The 26728-nt window shown below is 46.6% G+C and overlaps 1 long non-coding RNA gene across 1 annotated transcript; it reads left to right on the top strand.

Moving 5' to 3' along the window:
- On the top strand, positions 1-26483 carry LOC129382963 (uncharacterized). Its single transcript, XR_008610927.1, has 2 exons — positions 1-181; positions 26186-26483. It is a non-coding gene; the product is annotated as an uncharacterized lncRNA (long non-coding RNA).
- Positions 26484-26728: the final 245 nt, after the last annotated feature.

Below are 26728 nucleotides of genomic sequence, written 5' to 3'. Positions count from 1 at the left end.
TGAACACCAACCAAGCTGGACTCAGTCTGACGTATGTACTGCTACGAAGGCTTTTCTCAGTAACGGTGGAGGCAGGGCGAGCAGCTGTGGGTAGGCCTATTGTTGCCACCATTTGGCGAAGACGATTTCAGGATGCAAAAGTGCTCAATTTGGCTCTTCATACTTTACTTGGCAATGGAGGGTAAGACTTCCCACGTTCCCGCACACTTTTGCATCTTCTCTTATCTCAACTGAAACGATAACATGAGATAATTGCGCGGCAGCGACACGACATGCTGGCATATATTTCGCTTTTGTGTTGAGACACGTAAGTCAGTTTGAGGTTTACCGCATTGGCCAGGCGCGCAGGTCTGAGAAAGCCGAAACGTGCAGTGGTGGTTCAGGGACCACGGCGTTCTGCCACTGAATGCGAGCGCGGGGTTCGATTTGAGGTCGTGGTTGCCTCAGAGCGACGGCAACGGAATGCAAGAAAAAACCCACGTACCGAATCAAGGTTAAGCAAAGCCCCGTGGTCAAAATTATTTTAGGCGCCCTTCACGTCTTTCATAGCACTTGGGACGCAAATATACATCTACGAGCCTACTAGTAAAAACAAAATCAACTTTAGTTGCCCATGTGATTTGCTTTATTCGTAGTTGACTTATGCGTGGAGGCAACGTATTCTTCTGCAGTATTCTTAAGCACTCTGCTTTCGCGCAGTGCACTTATGATCAGCAAATATGTTCGCCAGTCACGTTTCTATCGTTTGACGTTGATGTGATTGCAGCGTTAGAGTCCGCTTGCTGACTTTGTGCGTAAAACGTAAATTGCCAACCATCCTGCGTGAATATTACAGTAATTCATCAATACAAATTTAGGAAAGTATAGCCCACGCGAAAATTTGTGCTTCAATCTTCAAGTGCTCGCAAAGTTCAGGAGACGATGGATGTGTTTATGTCGAACACTTGCGCTTTGATGAGGTTGCAATTCTTGGGGAAGCAATACGTTACTTTTTATTCAATATATACTATTTTAACTAAAGGAGCTCAACGCACATCACCTCGTGCGTCTCTAGCCCTAGGAATTTTCTAGACTTTATATATTCATATATTCTAATCGTACATCATTTTTTATCGGATAATTGTAGTGCACACCTATAACTAGTACCTGTGTTGCCAAAATTTTTCCGAGCGTGTCGCTAAACTAAAAAAGAAGTCGATAATTTTTGTTGGTTTGTTCAAAGGTCACTAAAATTATTGCGGAAACCGTCTAGTAAATTTCATATGACGTAGGTGTTTTTCAGAACACTATATAGTATAGGCTGACATGACGTAACGGATCTTCCAAAGTGCAATGTGTTTACTGGTGTCCGTGCAAGTTAGAAATGAAGAGTGAATTGCCAGCATTGTGCGGAGGAGTGCTTCACTATTTAACTTCAAATGCAATGCTCGATTACAGCAGAAACATGCGTGTACATTAGGATTTTAGGATTAAAGCTCGAACGTTGTTCGCCTAATTTTCTTAGCAAGATGAAACGCTTAGTCCACGTTATGCACACAAATTTTCAGCGCTCGTGGGAGAACTTAATTATGCGCGACACAATATTGGTGAGGTTGTCGAACCAGAAATGCTAGTTACGTGACCTTCAGAGAAATCAAGTGCAACTTTGCCGCTTCGTGATTGACCTGAAAGCTGCGTGCGGTATTCGTTCGCCCGAATTCTGTCGGAATAGCATTGCCATTCTAGCGATTTTGTCGCCAAGATTTAGCGACTTTCTTGGTTGCTTCGCGACCTAGTGACCAGAAATCGTTTATAGCGGCATCATAAAATAAATTGCTTCGAAAACGGCTCCTTAGAACTAATTTTATTAGTAAAACCATTAGGCAGGCGAAATTGGGTGTACGGGCAAGTTGGCGCTTTGGCCTTGGTGAAGCAACGGCAGTCTTCACTCACGTAGGCCATACACTGCGGTTCATTTCTTCGTCGGAAACAGGATTACAAGGTGTTCACAAAATTCACGTTTTATTTATAGTTTACTAAAACTGCTAGAGTCTGTGTTAACCTTTCAAGTGCTGTATACTCGCGGACGAATTTCTGTGGCAATGAAGGGAAAACTACGGGCGCGTGGCTGCTGCACATGTGTTACGGCGCCCAATAGTCCGTCAGCGTTTCACAGGGCCTTTGGTTGCTCGGAACAGACGCTGAATCGACGCAGCTTCAGGTGCGACAGTTTCGCGTTTGCCCAGACGCGGCAGGGAAAAGCCGCAAGTAAACTTTTACGTTCAGTAGTGTTTTATCTTACTTAATTGTTGCTAATAAGGTGTTTGCTTTCTATTCCCCAGTTTAAACTAACGTGGATGAAAACACGGGACTCTTTCCAGACGCGCTCTCACTTGGGTGCGCTTTGCCTGCGTAGTTTCCCTTCATTGCTACAGGAAGTTGACCCTGAGTATAGTTTCACTAAATAGGTCTGACGGGTGGACGTCTGCAAGTGCACAAGTAAATAATTACCCACAGTGAATGCAGTAAACTTTATTGTATGATTCAAGATCAGCACCTAAATAATGAGACAGATGTTGCATAGATGTAACTATACTGCCTTCTCCCCTTGGTGCAAATATTATCGCTCTAATTCAAGACCAAGAGTGGGTAAGGGCAAGCGGTTGGGCTCGTTCAACGCGAATCTGACGTGAATTTGAACACAGTGCTCTGTCTCTCATGACCTTCAGACATGTCATTAGTGTACCTGAAAGCTCAAGAAAGTTTTCAGGTGCATGAAGAGGTTGCAACACAGTATTTAACCGGCATATAGGTCACGTAATTGTCATCGCCGTGTTAACATGACCAAGCCTGTGTCACGGATTTTCGTTCTCGCTTCAGGACTTGTGAAAATTTAGATGCATTTCCTGGACCAAGTGCGCCTTTGTGCTAAGACGATCAGGCTATTCGGGCGCTGCTTTGAACCATGCAGAATTCGTGAATTTAGAATCTGAAAACGCCGAATTTCATGTGCCATTGATGTTTGTTTCGTATATCTACTAGTAAAGCAAAAGTACTGGGCAGCTCTCTGGTACATTGAATGCTTAACTAACTGACATGGGGATACTAGACGAACATGCAACATTTTTGTAGATGCTTAGCGCCATGTCAGCCTTTACGTTAGTGCTGCAAACAACATAGGTTATTTAAGATTTATTCCGCAGTTTTAGCGACTTTGCAGTAAAACGTATACCGATAGTCTCGCGACTCCTTTGTATGAATTTAGCGACACGCTTGAATATAGGTTGGCAACTCTGCGTCATAGGTGGAAGTGGTGTGTTCAGCTTCGCGTGAACGAGGTCAGCCGCTCCGATGATCTGTCCTGTTATTCACATGCATTCCAAACATCGCCATGAAATTTATTGAAATATGCTTTCATCGTTTCATCTACTGCTACGCTTGGAAACGTCCATCAAGCGATGCGGTGGCGTCACTGAGCTTGACAAAACGAAAATATTGTCGCGCTGTTGATATAGATCAGAAAAGGAGATCACTGAAGTTAAAATCAGTAGCGTTGAGGATTGGGCGAGTTGGTATCGCATTCTAAAACTGGTACAGCGCAACATAGAAAGGAAGGAACAAGCCGAGCCGGCCAGGTGAAGGAAACGAGCGCTGACTTGCAACTGGTTTATTGGCGACTTGCATGAAATATATAGCTACAAGAAAGCATCAGGACATGTCGTCAGAACACTTCACAAAACCTCACACCGATAGAAGCCTACACCATCATGAGTCGCCGAACGCGCAATTCTGTCATGCAAGGTTAAACTGATCAAGAAATCTTACTTCCTGTGGGCACACGTACACAGATGGCGCGCTAAAGCATTTGCTGCCAGCCCTTGCTATGAGATGAGCTTCAATAATCTCCCGCGTAAGCTCCAACGAAGCAGTTAACTTTCCAATGAAACAGTTACGTATTTATGCGATTCCTAACTATGCTACATGTCGGTATGGCTTATTTCTCGTTGTCACTGCTGTTCTGTTTGTGTTATTTTGCATTTTAGCCATTCTGACAACCGGTTTACAGGATTTCTCGATTACCGCTTTAATTTGACTCTGCCTCTGCTGACATGCTTATAACATTTAACCGTTGTTACAGTCATATTGCAGTTCTCGTTGTCTATTACGACTACTTTTCTACCCTTTCCCTTTTTCTTGCAACGTTAAAGTCATTTCTTGCGAAAGAGTGCGTAATCTTCTTTTTTAAAAGATTATATACGTATTTTTCGTAATACCTGCCACATTTCTTTCTATCCTGCTGTTTTACTTGTGAATCTATTTTCGCTACGAACTGGGGGCTGTATAACGTAAAGGCTATTCCAATTTGTTATTCCACCCTCGCCAAGCCAAATTTACGTGATTGCCGACGCAAGCAACGGGCGGTTACTCGCAGCGTCGTTTGGACAGCCGAATCAGACGCACGTCTTGATTAGAGGAGGAGACCACCTTCGTGTGCTTTCAAAGTGAAAAGCATTGCTTGCCTAGAAGTGTTGCTCTTTTCTAATTGGCTGACAAGAGGTGAGCAGCACGTGGCACACAAAAGTGAATAGGCTCTCGGTGGAGCCGAGCTAGCGCAGTGAAAGTAGATAACCAGACGAGAAGGGCGTTGCCGGCGTCTGCTATTGGTCCACTTCCCCTTGCTTAGCTTGATACGGATGGACGAGAATCGCGGTGGAAGGGAAAGGTAACAAGTTAAAAATGCCTGCTGAAACGGATTGTTAGCATATATGAGTTAGCAGAGGGGTGTCGTATACGTGGCCGAAAGTGCTCCACAACGTTCTACTGCTACGCAATCTTTTTATAAGCAAATAAATCATTCTTCCCTGCAGCTCCGAGTGCCAAGTACCAGAGCGATCGGCCGGCGTACATCTTCTATTCTTTTTCTGAACGCTTTTTCTCCAGCGATTAAAAAAGAACGTTTTGTTCAACATAATAATCCATCTTTATTGCCTACACGTCACCTTGACGGGGAGAGTTTTTGAGATATTGTGGCGTCGCGTGACAGACAGGCGAAATGGTGCAACCCGGGTAAAAGCGTTGACCGATAGCGGTGGGCTAATGCCGAAAAAGGTGCAAAATCGAAAATAATTTTTCCTTTGTTCGATCTGATCATGCATAATCAGTGTGTACAGTCATATAAGATGGGGAGTTTTCGCAGGTTTTCTACGTCGCTTGACAGACAGAAGTGGCGGTCGCCCGAAAAATCTTTCACCAGTTGTGGAGGGCAGATTGGAGAAATGGAATAGAAACAGTATTGGATACGTGTCCTTTCATTCGTGTTACTGTGAAATTTTTTTTAGATGCGGAGTGACTGAAGATGCAGGTTATATAAGTATTTGCGCACGGGTTCTTTTCCCATAAATTTATGCTGAATTTTTCCTCCACCCCACCCTCTCTCTCTCGCGCTACCCGTTCCTTCAATCCCTTCTCCCCACTATCTACCAGTAAGTCAAAGAGCTTATTGACGAAAAAGTTAAAGTGCGGTTGGTAAAAAAAAATGTACGACAATTACGATACTCTCTAATGCGAATTTTGAGCGCAGCTGTCGAGATATTTTAAATCCGCGATATATTGTGGCAAAGAATTTGATTCTGACCGACAGAGTCCTCTCGGCGGCGGCGCTGAGCCACTGCTCAGGCAGCTTGTCTAGTGGCAATGGCAGACGAAGTATTTTCACCGGTTGCGTCGCTCATTGCTGAGAAAGAAAGTGTGAACACGGGAAGGCGTGGCTCGCGCGGAGCACCTTCTGTATCAGCGGCAGCGCAGGCCACTAGAGAACCACATATATGGTATCGGTGGACGCGCCAGCCGCATGCCTGATCGCCGCCGTGAGGCACGTCTCGTGTGGCGCTCCCCTCTCCTCCTCACCCTTTTGCCATTCTCTTCTCCACTTTCCTCCTCATGCTACCGCTGCACCCTCCTCCTCCGCTTTCTATCGCGCGCGTGTTGGCTCTCTTCGCTCTCGCTGTCTTTCATTCCCCGCTGCACTCCACGTTCGTTCTTTCCTGCTTCGCTGTGCTCGTTTGCTCGGTTATTCCGAGGACGCCGACGCTCAACGCAGTAACGGCCGCCTAAGAACTGAACTCTAAAAAAAGATAAAACGTATGCGCCAATCACTGACACTCACAAGAACACGTTTGCAGTGGCTGCAGGATGTACAGTCACGTTCATAAATTTGGAGACCATGCGAGCCCGTGGCCGCGTTCATGCGCGCGCCGCCGTCTGGCTGCTCGGTGCCTGCTGTCGAGAGTATCGCAGTGGGCATGCGTGTCCATCCTATCTCGCTGGCCTGCGGGCTTGCTCGCTGCGCACCGGCCCGCGGGCCGATCATCGTAATTTGCGTTCATTGCCACCAGGGACGCGATCGGAGATCTTTGTTCGTTTCGCGTTCTGTCCAGCTACTGCAAGGTCACAAAGTGGCAGTATGTAAAATTTCTGACAAGGGAGGGAGAGAGCTGCCAATCGGCAAGCAGTGAACTCGCCGGACGACAAACATCCGGAGAGGTTGTTGTTTTTGGTGATGTCAGAATGACGACAAGTTCTTGTCCATCATTTTGATAACGAACACGTCGTCTGCTAGGAGCAGAACGCGAATAGAAATGTGAAGTTCGAGTGGTAATCCGCTCGCTACGAGACCGGCTTCGCATGGCACGAATGGTTCACCGCCTGCTGATTGGCTGCACTCTCACTCCCGTTCTCACAAATTTCGCACACTGCCACTTTGTGACGTTGCATGAACTGAACAGAGCGCGCCGAGAAAGTCGAAAACAGCGCCGAGATCGGACAAGGGGGTTGAAGATGCCGCGCCGCTGCTTCGCTAACAACACTACTGGCGGAGGCGGCCAAAATTCCTGCGAACGGCGCGCTCGCGTGTGCGCAGTGAGCGAGCGAACAGCCAGTGAGATAGGATGGACGCGCATGCGCGCTGCGACACTCTCGACTGCAGGCACCGAGCCGCGAGACGGCGCGCCTATGCACACGGCCACGGGCTCGCACAGTCTCCAAATTTATGAGCACGATTGTACATTATTGCTGTCCTGAAGAAACGAATACACATTTGCAAATTGGCGTCTGCGTGTGTGTGTGTCTTTAGAACGTCTGTTCGAAAAGTTCTTGAATGAGTCAGCAAACAAATTTCTGCAAACAAAACAAAAGCCTTTTTTCGGGTACCCATTAGAGCGGTAAGACATTCGTGCTCAGAATTCTGTGTTAGATAGAAGCAGCTTCTCTAACTTAATCGGATACTTTATTCAGGGATTCTCTAAATAGCGCAACTCCAACTTCAAAGGCGGAGTCCTATCCTAAAAACAAACTTTACGGCACTAAGCAGACGAGGACGAAGTGAGATGCAAACCACACATACGGGCGTCCCAATTCTACCATTTGGCATGAGAAACAGGCTCAAGGATTTACTGCGCTGGGTTCTATCGCACTCACTGCACAGATCGTAAAATGTGTCATAACAGGATTGCACATCGCTGATGTTATAGCTCACAGCTGCTTTACGACGCATCCCATCACCTACTTCTTTTTTTGAAATTTCAGTTTCATGCTTCGCTCTATATATTTTCGCAGGAAGGTCGTCGTTCCATTCGTGGTAAAATAAGGACATGCGCAAATCATTCAGCAATGTAACGAAGCTTGCTAAACCTGAATAATGTGTTATGCTCTCGCATCTCATTATTACGCGGGCTTACGACAATGACGTGGCGAAGTGCGCTCGGACGGGAACCGGCCAGCGTAGCCATGCAAAGGTGCGTGCGTCACCTCATTTTTATTGACTGTTGGTGAAGTGGAGGACTGCGCTTTGATGTTTACGCCTGGTGCTTTCTAACCTACACCCTAGGCTACGTAGGATCGTTTGGATATTCAGCCCCCATGTGAATGCATACAGCGTCCAAGCAGGGAGCCGAATTTGCGTCATCGTGCTTTTAGTTCAGCTCCATACAGGTTTAGTGGAAGTAAAACTGGCGCTGCAGCTCTCTGAATTTCCACGGCACTATGGAAGCACACTGTGTGTCATATATAAAATGGTAACGGATGATTTCACGAGAGATCAACACGGATCCCGAAATAGACTTTTTTTAGAATCCACTGGAGCATTTTTATGTTTTAGGCGTAGCTAACTCGGTAACACGAAAGTGCCCTTTGTCTTTTTGGTAACTGGAGAATTTAGAAGGAAAATATACTGAATTTCTTTTGTGTGTAAGCGCCATTTATACGCACCTGGCTTTCTCGCAAATTTACGATGGTTTAAAGCACGAGATATTACCGCTATAATGTATGCGTTTCTTGTTTAAAATGTATGTTAAAAAGAGCAAGGTCGCTGTGTTTCAGGTTTCTCAGGAAAAGGGAAATATTTTTGATAAATTTCTTATTATGTGACCCTTTTAGGTCACTAATTTTCGAAATATTTGTCTTCGAGATGAGTGCATGTAGCTTTGTGAATCTTGGTGGACTGTGAGAACTAGACTTGCTCTCGAATTGGGCTGAATATATGTGCTGTATCACAGGTATGTGTTTCAAATTGCCTGAAATGGTAGTTTTCATGGAAATTAGCCCTATTAAGAACTGAAAATAAGATAAAACACTTTCCATTTATCTGAAGATCTAGCAAATACTCTTGCATAGACACAGGGAAAAATATTTAAAAAAACGTGTTCGATTATTTTGATTTGAACGACAATATAGGTGGCAAAAATAAGGCCTTCGCTAGGATGTAGCGAGGTTCGAAGAAAAAGGAACATCGGGACAAAAATCAACCGATGTTTACGACACTCCCTAATGCAAAACTTGAGCGCAGCTCTATACGTGTTTTCATTGCGCGATACATTGGCTGGCGTGGACTTTCTGCCTTATGCAGCACGTTGCAAACGAAGTGAAGTGTGCTGCTACTGCCTGGCTAATCTGGAGATTCAATATGTTTGTAATGGAGACGAAATGCAACTTGAACTAAAAATGTGCGCAGTGCATTGTTCCCGCTGAACTAACACTATGCATAAAATCTCACCGCACTTGTTCGCAGAGTCGACAGGCAAATTAGTGTGAAGGTCATTATGTTTTGCGTAAAAATCTATGAAATCTAACGTACCCGATTGAAACATTTTTAGGCCCACAAATATAGAACTTCTATTTATGACGAACCACGAATAATGCGGACGCTGAGTATTTGGACCTTTAAGGCTCCTCGGCGGACGCAACACACCAATTTGGCCTCGGCTTCACATAGACGGCACCCCCGGGCTGACCCAACCGGAGGGCATTGGCTGTTACCTTTTGTAGCGAGAAATATGGAGCGCCGACGAATCGTTGAAAAGAAAAAGCGCACCAGCCCTGCTGCGGAGGCCTTGTTGTGAACAAAGCCCCCGTAGAAGGGCCAAAACGTCCTTTGTTTTGAACGATCGGTAGGCGCTGGATATTTGGCGCTATGAATCTTCCCGACCAGACGAGCTTCCGTTGAACCCTGCATTTCATAGTCAATGTTCTCTGTACTGCTCTCTAATCTTCGTCTTTCTCTCTCATTTTCCATCTCTTCTGTCTTCACTTTAATTTACATCCGATTTTCCAGGCAGAAAGGGTTAACCAGGTGTAGTTTATCCAACCTTGGGTCTATTATGTTATAGTGGTTGTGTACAACTTGCATCTGCGTTTCCTTCAGGTCTCGTAGCATCCCTTAGTTGGGGTTGGTGGTGGGCGGCTGGCGTAGCAGCCGAAATTTAGTAAGTTTTTTGGCGTTAGCGTCCTTTCCCCGTCGACCTGATCGCCCTCTTACAAAAAGAGGGCGCACGGAAGAAATGTTGCAGTGTTTTGGCCAGCGAAAAGAAACGTTCACAGGATTTTACATTATTCATAGTCAGAACTCTGACAAGACAATAAGAACGATTTCACCCTTCACTGTTGCCAGGTATCTAACCGACCCACTGGGTCCACACTACAAGGCGACGAAAATGGCCAGTGGTGACATCCTGCTTGAGGTCCAAAACCAGCATCAGCATCAAAAACTCGTCTTGTACCATTCACTTAAGTAGAAATCACGGTGACCTCACACCGACCGATCAACACAGGTAAAGGAGTAATTTCTGATGAAGGCTTCTTTAACTTGACTGAAGAATAGCTCCTAGAGCGCTGGAAGGCACAAAACATGACACAAGTATAAAGAATAAAGGTTAAATGAGACAAGCAATTCATACGAACCATCGAACAGTTACATTTGGCTCCAGTACTCTCCCAGAGACCCTCGAAATAGGATACAGTAAAATCCGAGTAAGACCGTATATCACCAACCCGCGTAGATGTTTCAAATGCCAAAAGTTCGGCCATGGCTCGCAAAGCTGCCGGAGCCTACTAACATGCCCAAAATATTCTTACCATGAACACTCTTCTCACAACTACTGGCGCCCTGCAGTGAGAAAACTACGATGGTGACAATGCAGCCTATTCTCGATCCTGCCCTGCATCGAAAAAAAAAAGATAAATACATCATCGCCCTAAAAGTAAAAGGAAACGTAACTTCGCAAGAAGCACGGAAACGTATTTAATTTCTTCATACAACAAGGTATGCTGATGCGGCTCGTGAGGGGGCAACGCCCCAGCATACTACTGCATCTGCTTGGTCCACAAAGAATGTGACCGTGGCCGTGCCATCAGCCCCCGTGGCGACAGCAGCCAGCGCTGCTTCGTTCCTGAAACAAGTCCCATCGACCTTCGGGTTGGTAGGCTCGAAGGATTCGTCTCTTGAGGTGAGGCCTTCACGAGAAACACGCCACTCACTAGAGCTGACGTCCAGCGCCTAGCGAGAGGACATGGACGCTACTCCTAGCCAGACAGTGCGGCGAGCGCCGAATTACCGCCCCGAGTCTCAGGATCACGGTAGAAATCACAAACTCCGCATTCCGGGGTACGAAAAGAGTTTGTAAGCTAAGCGATCTTAATCGCTCCTTTTAGGCACACAGCACAGACTTCTTTCTTAACGTGGATACTAAATGTTACAATAGAATGTCAGGGGTATTCTCCAGTACGTTAATTTAGTCCTTGGGTTTACGTGCCAAAAGCGCGATATGATTATGAGGCACGCCGTAGTGGAGGACTCCGGATTACTTTTGACCACCTGGGGCTCTTTAAAGTGCACCCAATGTACGGTAAACGGGTGTTTTTTCACTTCGTCCTTATCGAGATACCGCCACCCGCAGGCCAAATTTGATGCCACGACCTCGGGCTTAGCAGCGCCACACCAAAACCACTACGCCATCACTGTGGGTCCCTGGAACATTGATGATGTTGAAGAACTCCTACATAAGTTTAACCCAAATGTGTTGTGTGTTCAAGAGACACCTTAAATCTACTGACCCAAACCTTTTCCGGAAATACTTCATTTGCCGCAATGACAGCGACGATGCTGTCGCGACGTCTGGTGGCGATGCAATAATAGTAGCTAAAGGAGCTCCCGCTCAGCAATTACAGCTCCAGACGCCCCTTGAGGCAGTTGCAGTCCGAGCTGTGCTGTTGAATCAGTTAGTGCCAATTAGTTCCCGATATATCCCTCCTAATTGTCAACTATTGCGCACAGACTTCCGGAGCTTTATCGGTGAACTTTCTGAACCCTATATAGCTGCCGTAGATTTCAACGCGCATCGCACACTCTGGGGAGACTGTCGTTGCAGTGCGAGAGGGCGCCTAATGGAAGATGTTCTGTTCTCCTCAGGTGCCTGCTTGTTTAAGAAGAAACAACCTATTTACTATACAGCCTTACGCACAAAAAAATTTCCTTGATAGATCTAACCATAGCGTCGTGTGCGCTTACGTTGTATCTGGAGCGGATCGTTATTAGGAACTCATATGGAAGTGCCTTCTCGATTGTTTTAAACCGTACAAAACTGGATGAATGCTCTCCGCAGTCCACATGCTCCCAGGCGGAAGGCCGACTCAGCAGACTAGAAGCGATACAGAGAGCTTACGTACTCGACTTGGGATGACATCTGTACACGTAACATTGATGACGCGTGCCATACTTTACAGCATTTCTAGTCGATGGAGCGTCGATACGTATCGCAGGAACGAATGGGTCAGCTTGAAAACGTCGTGTTCCCTGATGAAATGACGAGTGCAGGAAAGCGCGCAGAAAGCAATATAACGCTTGGGGCCGTCTTCATGACTCACCAACAACAGAGGACATCATTACTATGAAGTCTCCGGGTAGAATAACGCGCCGCCATGCCAGAAGGGACAGCTGGAAAGCGTACGTATCTGGTGTCAATTCTTACACAGACGAAATGAAAGCCTGGAACAAAGTCAACAAATTAAGAGGGTGGCAATCTCAGCCTCTACCTTTCGTGAATGCCAAGGAAGACACATTGAAAGAACAAGCTTAAACTGTAGGTGCGCACATCAAATATATTTCTAGTCCTTCCCACTACATCGAGACATCGCTAAGACATCAACGACAAGCAGAACCCCCGCAGGGGCGTCTGCGTCAGCAGGCGTTTGGTGTGTTGCGACACCACGGAACCGAGCACACGAGGGTTGGACCCTCCCGCGTGTAGCCGTGCGCGGCTTAGCCGTGTCCGGGGAAAAGGGGATCCTGGGGGTTGAGCTGATGCTGGGTGTTTGGACCTTTAAGGCCCCCCGGCGGAGGCAACACACCCCTTTGGCCTCTGCTTCACGTAGACGGCACCCCCGGACTGACCCACCCGGGGGAAATCGGTAGTTGCGTTTTCCTGTCTCTCTCTTCCTCTAATCTTCGTCTTTCTCTCACTTTTTATCTTTCCTGTCTTCTCCTAGCTTCCACTCACTTCCAATTTTTCCAGGCAGCAAGGGTTAACCTTGTGTGAATAGCCAACCTAGGTTATTTCATATTTGGTTATAGTGGTAATGTACAGCTGGCGTTTGCAGGCCGTGTTTCACAGGCCCTGCAGCGTCCCCTTGTAGGACTCCATGGTGGGTGGCTGGCGTTACTGCCGAAATCTCACATATCTTTATGGCTAGCTCCTTCCCTCCACTACCTGATCGCTCCCTGAAGAGGGGGCGCACCGAGATGTCTTAGAATTTTTTGCCCGTCAAAAAGAAACATTTCCTCGCTTCCACGTAGTCCACTCCGAAACACCAAACAAACCCCTACGAGCAATCTCACCATTTCTCGTGTCCAAGTCTCTGACCCAAGTTCTTGGTACAGGTTACAAAGTATCCAGAATGGCAAGCGGTGATCTCCTCTTGGAGCTCCGCAACCTGAAACAATATGAAAACCTACCCAACCTAGTATCATTTGGCGACGACAAAGTGACAGTAACCCCGCATCGTACTATGAATACCACCCGTGGCGTAGTCTCCGATGATGATCTCTTGGAGCTGACTGAGGCTGAGCTCTTGGAGGGCTTCAGTGAGCAGAACGTCATCAACGTTAAGCGAATTATGACGAGGCGTGACAACAAGGAAATACAGACCAAACATTTGATACTTACTTTTGGCACAAGTGTCCTGCCCGAGTCCATCGAGGCCGGGTATATCAAGCTCCGTGTTCGGCCATATATCCCTAATCCCCTGCGTTGCTTCAAATGTCAGCGTTTCGGTCACAGCTCTCAGAGCTGCCGAGGCCGCCAAACCTGCGCTAAATGCAGTGCTGATGAGCACACTTCTGAATCTTGTGAAAACTCTCTCCGCTGCGTAAACTGTGAAGGCGAGCACGCTGCATACTCGCGGTCGTGCCCATCTTGGAAGAAAGAGAAGGAAATGGTTACGATTAAAGTAAAAGAAAACATAAGTTTGAAAGAGGCACGCAGGCGGGTATCTTTCCTGCCAAAGAACACCTTTGCCGAAGTGGCGCGTCAGGGGGCAGCGCCACAACGGTCTCCGGCGGCTGTCCGACCCACAAGCAGTGAGTCGGCAGTCACGCCATCTGCTCCCGCGGCGGTTGCAGCTAGCGCTGCTCCGTCAACCGAGGAGAAGGAACCATCGACCCCGAAGGAGGGCGCAGCCGAGGCTGCCTCAACTTCCGAGGTTCCTTCCTGCGCTGGCAACGGCCGGCGTAGCCGAATCCCTCTGGGAGCCCCATCGACCTCCGGGCTGGTGGGCGCAGGGGTCTTGCCCTCCAAGGCGGGACTCCCTCTGAAAACTTCCCGCTCGCAAGAGCACGTGTCCTGCGCCTCATAAGAGGCAATGGACACTACACCCATCCTCAAGGCGCACCAAGCGCCTAAGGAGCGGCGAGGCTCCCTCGAACGGTCCAGAAAGAACAAAACCCCTATTACAGGGACTCCAAAGGGTTCTGTAATCTAAGGCATCCCGTCCGTTTCCGTAAACACAGCACCAATTTATTTTAAATATGGATACACAAATCATTCAATGGAACATTAGAGCTCTCCTTACAAACCTAGATGATTTGCAAGAACTCATCCACAAACATAATCCAAAAGTGCTGTGTTTACAGGAAACACATTTAAAATCCAGACACGCAAACTTTCTCCGTACGTATGTTACGTTTCGCAAAAATCGCGATGATGCCATCGCATCATCGGGTGGTGCTGCGAGTCTCACACATAAAAGTATAGCATGTCAACCTTTACAGCTTCGAACGCCCCGTGAAGCAGTGGCGGTGCGAATTATTCTGCTAAACAAACTCATCACTATTTGCTCGCTTTATATACCCCCACACTACAAATTAACAAAACATGAATTTCAGTCCTTTATAGATGAACTACCTGAACCCTATGTTGTTCTTGGCGACTTCAATGCGAACAGCTCCCTGTGGGGCGACTCTCGTATAGATGCGCGAGGTCGTCTTGTTGAACAGTTTCTTTTTTCTTGTGGTGCGTGCCTTTTGAATAAGAAGGAACCCACATATTACTCTCTAGCACACAGAACCTTTTCTTCAATCGATCTCAGCATAGTTTCTCCTTCTGTTCTTCCTGAACTTGAATGGGAAGTTACAAAGAACCCTTACGGAAGCGATCACTTCCCCATACTACTAAGAACACCTCAAGAAAACGAATATCCACCACAGGCACCTCGGTGGAAGATTGAGACAGCCGATTGGGACAAATTTCGAACGCTTACTGGTATCTCATGGCATAACACCTCTTCGTTAGAAATTGATGCTGCTGTGGAGTATTTTACAGCCTTTATAATAGATGCCGCATCTAAATGCATATCACAAGTAAATGGCCTCTCGTGCAAACGGCTCGTCCCGTGGTGGACCGATGATTGTAGGATCGCACGTAAAAAACAGAACAAAGCGTGGGGTTTGCTACGCGCTTCTCCCACTGCAGAAAATCTTATCAACTTTAAAAAAGTAAAATCCGAAGGCAGGCGAACCCGCCGACAGGCTAGAAGAGAAAGCTGGTAGAACTTTTTATCGGGAATCAACTCGTACACAGATGAGGCGAAAGTCTGGAACAGGGTTAGTAGGATAAGAGGGCGACAAACATACTCCCTCCCTTTGGTAAACACACAAGGCTAAACTCTGCAAGACCAGGCAGATTCACATGGAGAGCACTTTGAGCGTGTGTCGAGCTCAATCAATTATTCCCAGTCCTTTCTTAAACATAAAGAAATAATAGAACGTAAGCCAATCATACGAGAATCCAGGCAGAATGAACCGTATAACCGGCCTTTCAGTATTGCCGAGTTGAAAGCTGCCTCGAACACATGCAAAAGCACTGCACCGGGACCTGACAGAGTCATGTATGACATGATCAGAAACCTACATACTGACACACAAGTTACACTACTTACACTATTCAACACTATTTGGGCTTCCGGATACCTCCCATCCACATGGAAAGAAGCGATTGTAGTCCCTGTTCTGAAGCACGGAAAAGACCCCTCCTTGGCGGCAAGTTACCGTCCGATAGCTCTAACTAATTGTCTGTGTAAGCTTTTTCGAAAAATGATAAATCGTAGACTTATACATTTCCTCGAGGTCAACAATATGGTCGGTCCTTATCAGTGTGGATACCGAGAAGGGCGGTCGACGACCGATCATCTTGTGCGCATGGAAGGAAATATCCGCGATGCCTTTATACATAAACAGTCTTTCCTATCGATATTCCTCGATATGGAGAAGGCATATGACACGGCATGGCGTTACGGTATCTTGCGAGACCTGTCGGAAACCGGCATTCGTGGAAATATGCTGAGCACAACTGAAAGCTATTTGTCAAATCGTACCTTCCGAGTAAAACTCGGCAATGCACTGTCACGTCCCTTTACGCAGGAAACTGGTGTACCCCAGGGAGGCGTGCTCAGCTGCACTCTCTTTATCGTTAAGATGAACACGCTACGTGCTTCACTACCACCTGCCATTTTTTATTCCGTATACGTAGACGATATACAAATAGGCTTCAAATCCTGCAACCTCACAGTATGCGAAAGACAGGTACAGCAGGGCTTGAACAAGTTTTCCAAATGGGCAGACGAAAACGGATTTAAGGTCAACCCCCAAAAAAGTTCTTGTGTTCTCTTCACATGAAAGAGAGGCCTGGTCCCAGATCCTTGTGTAGAACTGGGCGGACAACAAATCCCTGTCAACAAAGAACACAAATTCCTTAGTGTTATTTTTGACTCCAGGCTCACTTTCATACCTCACATAAAACATGGTAAAGAAAAATGTCTTAGAACAATGAACTTAAAATCCTATCCCACACAACGTGGGGTAGCGACAGACAGTGTTTATTGAATATTTACAAGAGCCTAGTTCGATCACGGTTAGATTATGGTGCCGTAGTATATCACTCTGCCGCACCGAGCGCACTTAAGATGTTAGACCCCGTTCACCATCTGGGTATCCGTCTGGCCACTGGCGCATTTAGGACAAGCCCTCTTGAAAGCCTATATGTAGAGTCAGATGAGTGGCCACTCCATCTTCAGAGAACAAACATCAGCTTAACGTATTTTCTCACGGTTCGCTCTAATAAGGAACATCCGTGTTTCACAATCGCTAACGACTTGACGTGTGAAACACTTTTTCATAGCAGACCCTCTATGAGACTTCCTTTCGCACTGCGTGCAAGAGATCTTTGGGCGGAAATGGATGTCCCAGTTCTCGAACAACGCTTAATGCCTCCAGCTAAGCTAGTACCACCCTGGGAGTGGCAGCTGATAGAGTGTGACACATCCTTTGTAGAGGTCACTAAACATGCGCCAGAGACACATATCAAAATGCATTTCTTGGAGCTCCAGTACAAGTACTCGTGCACAGACTTTTACACAGACGCTTCTAAGTCGCATGCCGGGGTGTCCTACGCAGCCATTGGTCCGTCTTCTCGGAATCCGGTGTACTGCACCCTGAAACAAGTATATTTACGGCTGAGGCCCATGCACTATTGTCGGCTGTGAAACGTATCAGAAAATCAAATATTCAAAAAACAATTTTATTGACAGACTCCTTAAGTGTCATTAAAGCCTTGAAGTCACACTGTAAACACAGAAACCCCGTAATAACCGAGCTCTATTCCATTCTCTGTAGAGCATACATGTCTAACCAGCATGTCATTATATGCTGGGTGCCCTGGCATAGGGGCATGGAGGGTAACGTTCTAGCAGACCAGATGGCCACATCAATTTCATTGCATGCAGCTAATCCTACTGCTTCGGTCCCTGTCACAGACCTGAAGCCTTTTTTAAGAAGGAAACTGCGAAACCACTGGCAACGTAAGTGGGACGCAGAAGTACATAACAAACTGCACGTGATAAAGCCACAATTAGGTTCTTGGCCCTCCGTAACAAAATCACAGCGAACAGATGTCCTATTCTGTCGCCTCAGAATAGGACACACATTTGGCACACATAATTTTTTACTCCGTGAAAATGATCCTCCGACCTGCGGGAGATGCGGGGAGAGGCTGACCGTCCTCCACGTCCTCCTGGAGTGCCGGGCAGCCGAATCTGAGAGAATGAAGCATTTTCCCCTAGCATACCGGCAGCAGATCCCCCTTCATCCCGCAATGTTACTCGGCCCAGAACCGCTATTTGATACCAACGCAGTCCTAAGTTTTCTGAAAGATGTTGTCCTGCATGTTATTAGCCCCACATGTTCATAGCGGGTCCTCTCTTCAGAGGATACCGCTGTGATAGCTCTTTCGTATAGCACGTGCCTCTAGGCCATTGTGTTTCAAGGGCTCCGGCGAGGCAACAGTGCTCCAGCTATTTTTACCATCTCATATATTTTCAATTCTATGTCTTTCTTTTACGATGGATTTTAATGTTCATAGTATTCGTCATTAGTCATCGCCATAATTTTATATCACGTAGATTTTATGCACTTTACAGCAACTATTTTTAGGCCACTTTACAGCCAAGTCACATCTCCATAATACATCGTCAACATCACCACTTGTCATGGCGCTCTTTGGCCACACCTGGCCCTTGCGCCATTAAACACCACGTATCATCAACAAGCAGAACGACTACCTCTGGATCTAAAAAGTACACAGACTGAATCATACAATCATTCATCCAACATGGTGGAGATCTAGGCTTCGCTGGACTGGTGAAACAATTCGCCTCCAGGAGCCTACCGAATATTGTGTGACATGATTAAACTCCTAAAACCTGAAACCCAGAAAACACTCCCATCATTTTGAAACGCCGTATGGTCTACCGGGTACATCCACCCTCTTGGAATGAAGCAATCATAATTTGAGTTCTCAAAGAGGGCAAGGTTCCGTCTCTGTAAACTTGTCGAGAGAATGGTAAACCGACACCTGCTTCACTATATTAAGATTATTAAACTACTAGATCCCTTAGAATGTGGTGTCAGGAAAGGCAGATCCTCAACAAATCACCTTGTTCGCATTGAGACTGTCGTGCCTTTGTACACAAGCACTTGTTTTTAGGTATTTCTAGGCATGGTACAAAACACACAGCATATGGCGTTTCGGAATATGATGCCTTTGTGCACAAGCAGTTCTTTCTTGACGATATTTCTTGACAGGAAAATACCACATGACACCATATGGCGTTTCGGAATTCTCCATGATCTACCTGGTATGGGAGTCCGAAGCAATAGACTAAATGTTATTTGAAATTATCTGTCCGATTGCACGTTCTGCGTTAGAGTTGCTAACGTCATATCCTGCCCCTTTACGCAGAAGACTGGTGTACCACAAGGTTGTGTCCTAAGCTCTACCCTCTTTGTCCTAAAAATAAAGTCGCTGCATGGCGTCAAACCCCGCACAATGTTTCATTCTGTATATGCGGATGATGTACAAATCAGTTACATATCGTGTAATCTTGCTATCTGCGAGCAGCAAGTACAACGTGGCCTTAACAAATTGTCTAAGTGGGCGGACAAGAACAGGTTTAAACTAAACCCTCAAATAATGCGTCCGTTCGGTCCTCGAATAAGAAGGGTATTTTACCGGACCTTGTTATTCATCTTAATGGAGAACGCCTATCTGGAAGCCGTTAACATGAATCTTTTGTTGTTATCCTAGACTCTAAATTAACTTTTGTATTCGACTTGAAATATTTAAAAGCGAGGTGCCTGAAGATAATGAACATCCTGAAGCTCCTGCCACGCACAGCCCGGGGTGGTGACAGGAGATATCCTCTTAGTTTGTATAAGAGCCTCATACGCTCACGCCTTGACTATGATGCCGTAGTGTACCATTCTGCAAGATACTGCCCTAAAAAGTCTAGACCCAGTCCACCACCTCGGTATTCTTCCCCTGGCAACATGAAGCTTTAGGAGAAACCCAGTTGAAAGCGTCAACGTTGTGCCCAACGAATGGTCCCTGTATCTCCAACGAGCATACTTCAGTGTCTCCTACGACATGAAGGTAAAATCAGACGCCGAGCATCCATGTCATTCAACCTCTTGCGACGTGTCCACAGCCAGACTTCATGGTGATCGCGCAGCCATTAAAGCTCCTTTGTCTCTATGCTCGGTAGTAGTGGAAGAAGAAACAGGCATCCGACTTACAGAAAATGTCCTTATGGCTCCCAATCGCCTTCCACCGCCTCGGAAATGGCAGAACATCGAGTGCGATATCTCCTTTCTTGATGTAACAAAACGTACAGGCTGAATCACACATGCAATCACACTTCCTTAAACTTCAGGCGTAGTATTCCTGCGCAGATTTTGATAGAGTTGCTTCCATTTCATCTGGTGGTGTCGCCTATGCAGCTCTCGGGATCTCTTTTCCGACGTCCGGTGTTCTAAATCCATATACAAGTACTTTCACGGCTGAAGCGTACGCGATACTTTCAGCTGTGAATGATATAAAGCGAACAAATCTAAATAGCGCTATCATATTCAGACTCATTTAGTGATAAGAGCCTTAAAGAGCCCCTCACCAGGCCACATAGCAAATGTCGGTTATACGCTTGAGGTTGTTACGTGCCCTCTAGGACGCGTTCTGCTGCACTAATTTTTCAAATCGGTTCATTAATAGCCGAGATGGAAATATTTCAGTGCCGTGAACCCATGATTTCAGGAGGTGTGGGCAACTGCCAAGAGAGACGCTCCCTCAGCTTGCCCCGCCCAGCCTCCGCAAGCGAAATTCCTTCCCTACGCTGTCCCACACCAGAGCTCGAGGATCGTGTGACGCATACGTCACGGGCCCCGCCTTCATATCTTTCCCTCCGCTTCTTGCTGCGCGGCGCACTTTCACTGACGGCGTCGCGCGTGAGCTGTTGCGTTTGTCTTCTTTGGAGCAGCACAAGATTTTGCGCGCTGTGCACGAGAACAGCTGACTAGCGGCATAAGTGAGTGCTACACGAATACTGAGGCAGAAACAAGCTGTTCGTAGAGCATGATTGCGCGCTGGAACACAACAGAAAATGACACACTTTCATTATTTGCGCGCGCTACTGCACGACGTCGCAACGAGCAGACAAAACGGATGCAAATCTTTCCTATTGCGGTGCGAAGTAAAACGAGAACACGCACATTTGGTTTGCGTGTTTTATTATTTTTGTAAACTTTAATTAGTCTACTGAAGCAACAGATTACAGAAATAACAGATGTTGCCTTGAATAATTCTCGAAGTCACGTGTCACTACAAGCAACGCCACAGCAGTGTGATGTACGTAAGCGCACTTGTGCGATATACGTCACGTCGACTCTCCGGCGGGGAGCACGGCGCCCGTGAGGACAAACGGCGTTCGGTTTGAAATTTCAGCTATTTCCGCGGCGCGTAGCGATGTAATGCTGAGCAGACATGATCGTAAGCGCGCGTTGTATGCACGGCGCTTGTCAGCTCAATATGGCTAGACTTAGTAAGGGGCTTTTTAATGAGTTTCAGAAGACACAAGAACTCCGTTTCTAATGAACTATGCACCTTACTATGCTCAGCCACAGCTGCTATGCTTACTAGCCACACATGCATAAAATGCAATGCAGCTGCTGTCGAAAACGCTACGTCCGTTGCTTTTAGTGGGACCGACATAAACGCATACCAGCTACAGACCTTAAGCCCTTATTGCGCTTAATCTGAGGAAGCATTGGCAAGGGCAGTGAGATGCTGAAATATCGAATAAACTACATATTGTCAAGCCAAAATTAGGAAACTAGACATCTCAGAGAACATCAAGACACAAGGACGTGCTCCTTTGTAGATTAAGAATAAGGCATACCTATGGCACTTCCTTTTACCTACCGTCTAGAAGGGATCCTCCGACACGTAGTAAGTGTAGCAATAGCCTAACAATTATCGATGTCCTTGTGTGCTCTAAAATAGAAGCAGAGGGAAAAAATTACTTCTGTTACGCATATCACCAGCACCTACCTTTACACCCAAAGTTTTTTCTCAGCAATGTGCCTCAGTTTAATTTTAAAACAGCGTTAAACTTTTTAGCAGAAAGGGACACGGTAAAAATAATTTGTTCAGGTTATTACTAGCACAGCCTCCCCTCGAAAGTTGTAGCTGCAAAGCAAGCATATTGTAGAGCACGTGCCTCCCAGCCCTTGCGTTCAAGGGCCCTGCGCAGCTTACAGCGAGTGATTTTTACGCTTTTTGATAGGTACATTGCATCAAACATTTGCTACTCATTTCATCATTTTATTGACAATTGACAATGACTAGAGAGAGAAAGGTTTACTGATATGAAATGCGCAGAGGTCGGCCTGAGGTACATTCTTCTAGCCAGCTAGTCAGCGTTGGGGGAAGGGAAGAGAGAAAGAAAGGGGGAAGAGAAAGGCGCCTGATCGATGACGATGATGAGGAAAGATTTAAAGCATATAGCAAGCAATTTGGACTACTCAGAGCCTACAGCCTAGGCCCGTGCTTTTAAAAAAATCAAGTAAGGCCTGGATGGCCTTAAAACTTGGTTTAACGTTTGGCCAAGGGCCTAAAATAACGTGCTCTGACAGCGGCGAGCTGCCGAGGCGCGTGAGGGCATTGTTCAACTTTTTATGCTCTTCCACGTAATGAGGGCAGTCACTCAGTACATGACGTATAGTCTCTCACATTGCACAGCTCACAGCCTGGAGGCTCGGTGCGTCGTAAGAGGTGTGCGTGCCCGCGCGTAAACGCCACCCCCGCCTAAGTCTTTGCAGGAGACTGGCACAGCTTCGTTGAATTTTGGCTGGTATCCTAAGTTTCATGATAGGGTGCAATCTTTGGAGTCTTCTGTGACGATTATCCGGATTGTCCCAGTGCTTTCCTTACTCTGTTCGGATGACATTCGAGAGAACGCAGTTGGCGCCCGCTCTTGAAATAGGAATCGCAAGCAGTGGCTCTGGTTCTTCGAGCGCATTCTGCTCTTCGGCATCGGCCAGTTCATTGCCGTGTACACTACAGTGACTGGGAACCTACTGAAATGCAATTTGGTGGCCGTTATCTTCCGCTATAGTGTATACCTCGGCAGTCGGAAGAGCGAATGCTCTGTAAGAGCTTGCTTTTATTACGACTCTAAGTATCTGCAGCGCTGATTTCTCGTCACTGAAGATCCTGCATGCTTGAGGAAGATGTCGCAAAATATAGTGCATTGCCTCTCTGATTGCCCCTAGTTGCGTGGATGTTGGTGTTGTCTTGTTTCGCAAACGAAATCGTCGAATGAATTGATGCACAGGCACAAAGCAAGCCGAACTTGACGAATACGACGAGACCGATTCGTCGGTAACTGCGTTCACCGATGAGCCATATTCTCTTGACATATATTCAGGCGTTAAACGTTTGAGGTCCGCGGTAACTATTCGCGATTTTCTAGAAGTTCCTGGATTTGAGAGATGTATCCGTACTTTGGACATTATCCATGGTTGAATAACATATGTGGTCCTTGCGCCAATAATAGCTACACATCAATCAAACTTGGCAGTAAACGCTCCAATGCGTTACAAATGTCTGTGACAAACACAGCTAGAATTTTGGCCGCTGTCCTGAAAAAACATTTACAAGGAAGTTATTTAATGAAAACAGGGCGAAAATTATTGTATGTCAGCATGCGAAGTTTAATACGCGTGGTTGTCGATAAATTGAAAGCTCTCGAAAAGACTCCCTTCAGCAACTATTTTAAAGCGCAAGTACGTGGGCCGCGCGTTCCCGTTCCGGCTGAAGCGGTAGTGGGCTTTGAGGCGGAACAGACAGCGAAACTTTAGCGCAATGTTTTCCAGTGCTAGGATAACTCTACCTGATGATAAGTTGCAATCCATTTAAGTTCACATCAAGCGGAAATAGGACCAATTAGGGTCAATCTGTGGGGAAAGTTTGTTTATGCCCTTGCTGCGATCGTCGCAAACAATTACTGAATACTTGTTTTTTTGCCTGAATGAATGCGTTTCGCGAGATACGTGGTAGGTTTACCCGCAGTCCTCGGTGAACTAAGTGAAGCGCTTGGTTTGCATTCGATGAAAATAAGGGCCCAGTTATGGATCATTTGTAAGCGAGGTTAAAGGTGTGTGGGTCAGTTGCGGCATTTGCAGTGAATTATATGTATACAAGTATTGCTGTTATCAGCCCCATAGCCAGAGAAGAAGGGGGTCTAGCCCCCCCCCCCCCCCCCCCGAAATATCGCTAGGGGGTGGGGCGGAGAGTTTTCGAACCCTGATCTCGCCACCCCGTATTTGGAGGCTGTGCAGTCAGTCTTGTCCGTGCACTTCACTGCTCACAAGACGATGTTTTACAGCGTGCAATTTGTGCTGCCAAAGTACACCGCTCACAGCAGTTTTGAGTCGCTGGAGCCGTTAGCAGAATTATACATGGCGCACATGAAACCACGAAAACCTAGAGATGGCCAAGGGAGAGTGGGATGTATAGAAGCAGAAGTGGCGAGCAACACCTTCAGAACCGCTACCAAGGTATGCGATCGAGGCTCTCAAGCAGCGCAGCAACAACCCTTTTCTGAATCTCAACACTCTCCTTAAGATGCTTGCCACATTGCCAGTCACCACAGCGACAACTGAGAAACGCATTTCGACGCTGAAGCGCTTCAAAACGCATATTTGCAACACCACTGTTGAGGAACGGTTAAACGGTTTGGCTCTGATGTGGCAACGTTTACGCAATCGCAACGTTTCGTACGAAGCAAACAGTGCGGATAAAGACTGATGCAAACGGATGCACCGCGCCGCGGACTCCTGTGACGTGGCGAAAACGCTGCTGACGGCTCTATGCCAGGCCCTCGATGAAGCTTTTCGTGTGCGTGTGCGTTTGTGCGTATGACCTGAACAAGTGGGCGCGAAAGGTTTCCTGGCCTTACGGCCCCACAGCGCCTCGCTCGCTCTAGTGAGTAATTGTCTGCATGTAATAAAATATTCAAATTGTGGGTTGTTTACTGTCCCTTTAACACCTTTGTGACAAGATCTACGTTGGTCAGTGAGAGATATCGTCTGAAAAGACGAATCAGAAGACGCACTTCGAAGTCTGCGTAAATGGCATTTTTGGCTCACATAAGAAACCTCGAATACAAAATTCGCCGACATTTACGATACTCCCTAATGCGAAATTTGAGCGCAGCTCAATGCGGGCTTTCATATCGCAATATATTGGCTGGCGCGGCCATTCTGTCTCGTGCGGCACATTGCAAACGGAGCGAAGTGTGACGCGACTGCCTCGCTAGTCGGGAGGTCATGACAGGCAGCGTGTGGGTGACGTGTGGGCGTGATTCAGAGCAGCCGCCGCAGAAAGACCTCCGCTCATGCAATGCGTTGTTTCTATATACGGGGCCGTGCGACGCGCTCACCGCATGCCATCGGCGAACAGACGACGGCGCTAAAGCCATGGCGCTCATGGCGCGATCCACTGGCGCCATCTCGTTACGGTCGTCGCAAGTCTTGCGCGGCACTACGCTACTCTTCTCACGCTGCGGTCTGCGTTCGCTTTCACCTTTCGCTGTGCTTGTTCGCTCGGTTACGCCGAGGGACAACACCGACACTCGCTGCAAGAATGGGCACGTAGAGCTGTGCTCTGAAAAATCTATACAGCCGCAGCTCGTGTGCTGCTTGCCGAACGGTGGTCTGTGCAATGTAGAAACCGCAATGAAACTGTTTTAATTCGTCGTTTCTTAGTTTTAGCTCTCAATAGCGGATTTTTATGTCTATGACAAATATAATGAGACTAATCGGTAGCATAGAATGCAAGAAAAAACAGCATTTATTTAAACCACTTCTTGCAAAAAATAATTACTCAACATTAAGCACTATACTCACATAGTTGTGGCCTTCAGCGAATTTCCGTCCTCTCCAACCCACCAAAATATTCCTGCCTACGGGCCTGGTTGTTACGCCTCATTCCCATTAACAATATTGTGAAAGAGACAAGCAAAGTACACACAAATTTCGGGTCTTGCAAGAGACGGACAGACCTTATGGCAAAATCAACCTGGAGCAGTTTAAAAAGAAAATGGACGCAAGCGCTTAAAAGGGCACTTTCCCTACTGGAACATCTCCATCTAGTACCCAAACAGTCTTGGAGAAGGTTTTACCACAAGAATATTGTCAGGTGGTAACCATGTCACGTTCTCTAAAATTTCATGCACAGGAGTACACACTTTAAAAATGTGCATTCTGATTGAGAAAGCACGTTTCTCCCTGCATATAGACTGTTTTCACGTCAAGTGATAAATTACATTCATAAGCAGCTGTGACGTATAATACAATTATAATCCGAGCTTTAGCACGCGCAACTTTATATCGCTAGATTTAATGTTTCATTCACAAATATTCTCGATGGCCAGTTGAAGGTGTAAAAAAATAATGCCTTTTGTTTGGCTACAAATAATTATCTTTCTTCTGCAGCTGCATCTCCAGCAGCCGCTAGTAGTCAACTGGGACCAGTGACCGGTTTCATCGCAGACCTCTTCAACAATATTATAGCGGTCGTCGACGCTGGAATCAAGGAAGGTCTGAGCCTGCTGCACCTTATACTGCCCACTCCAACTCCAACGCCTGCTGAAGTGGCCACTGAGAAACCTGAAGCCAGCTAATAAATGCCAAAAGAGCAATTTCTGTCTTTCCACATCCGGCGTCGCTTGTTCGGCACAGGAATTGACTGGCCCGCAAAAATTTACCATGCGTTCCACGCAACGAGTGCCAAGATTGAAAAAAAAAAAAGATATGCAAGTGCCACGTAGCTGGACAGAACCTAGGGGATGTTGCTTGCCGTCGCTTGGAGCAAGTATGAATATTCATTTTTGTATTTCGCCGCAATACACATTTAATCGTAATTAAATAATCAACTTACGTTATATTCAGAGCCAGAGTGTCGCTGATAAATTTGTAGACCAGTGTGAAAAATTCCCGATCCAGCTTTGTTGAAAAATACGTGCTACATAACTTTAT

The sequence above is a fragment of the Dermacentor andersoni genome, chromosome 3 (assembly GCF_023375885.2).
Source record: "Dermacentor andersoni chromosome 3, qqDerAnde1_hic_scaffold, whole genome shotgun sequence".
In the NCBI taxonomy this organism is placed as follows: Eukaryota; Metazoa; Arthropoda; class Arachnida; order Ixodida; family Ixodidae; genus Dermacentor; species Dermacentor andersoni.
Note: the sequence above shows the minus strand (reverse complement) of the source record. Positions and strands in the feature narration are given on the sequence as shown.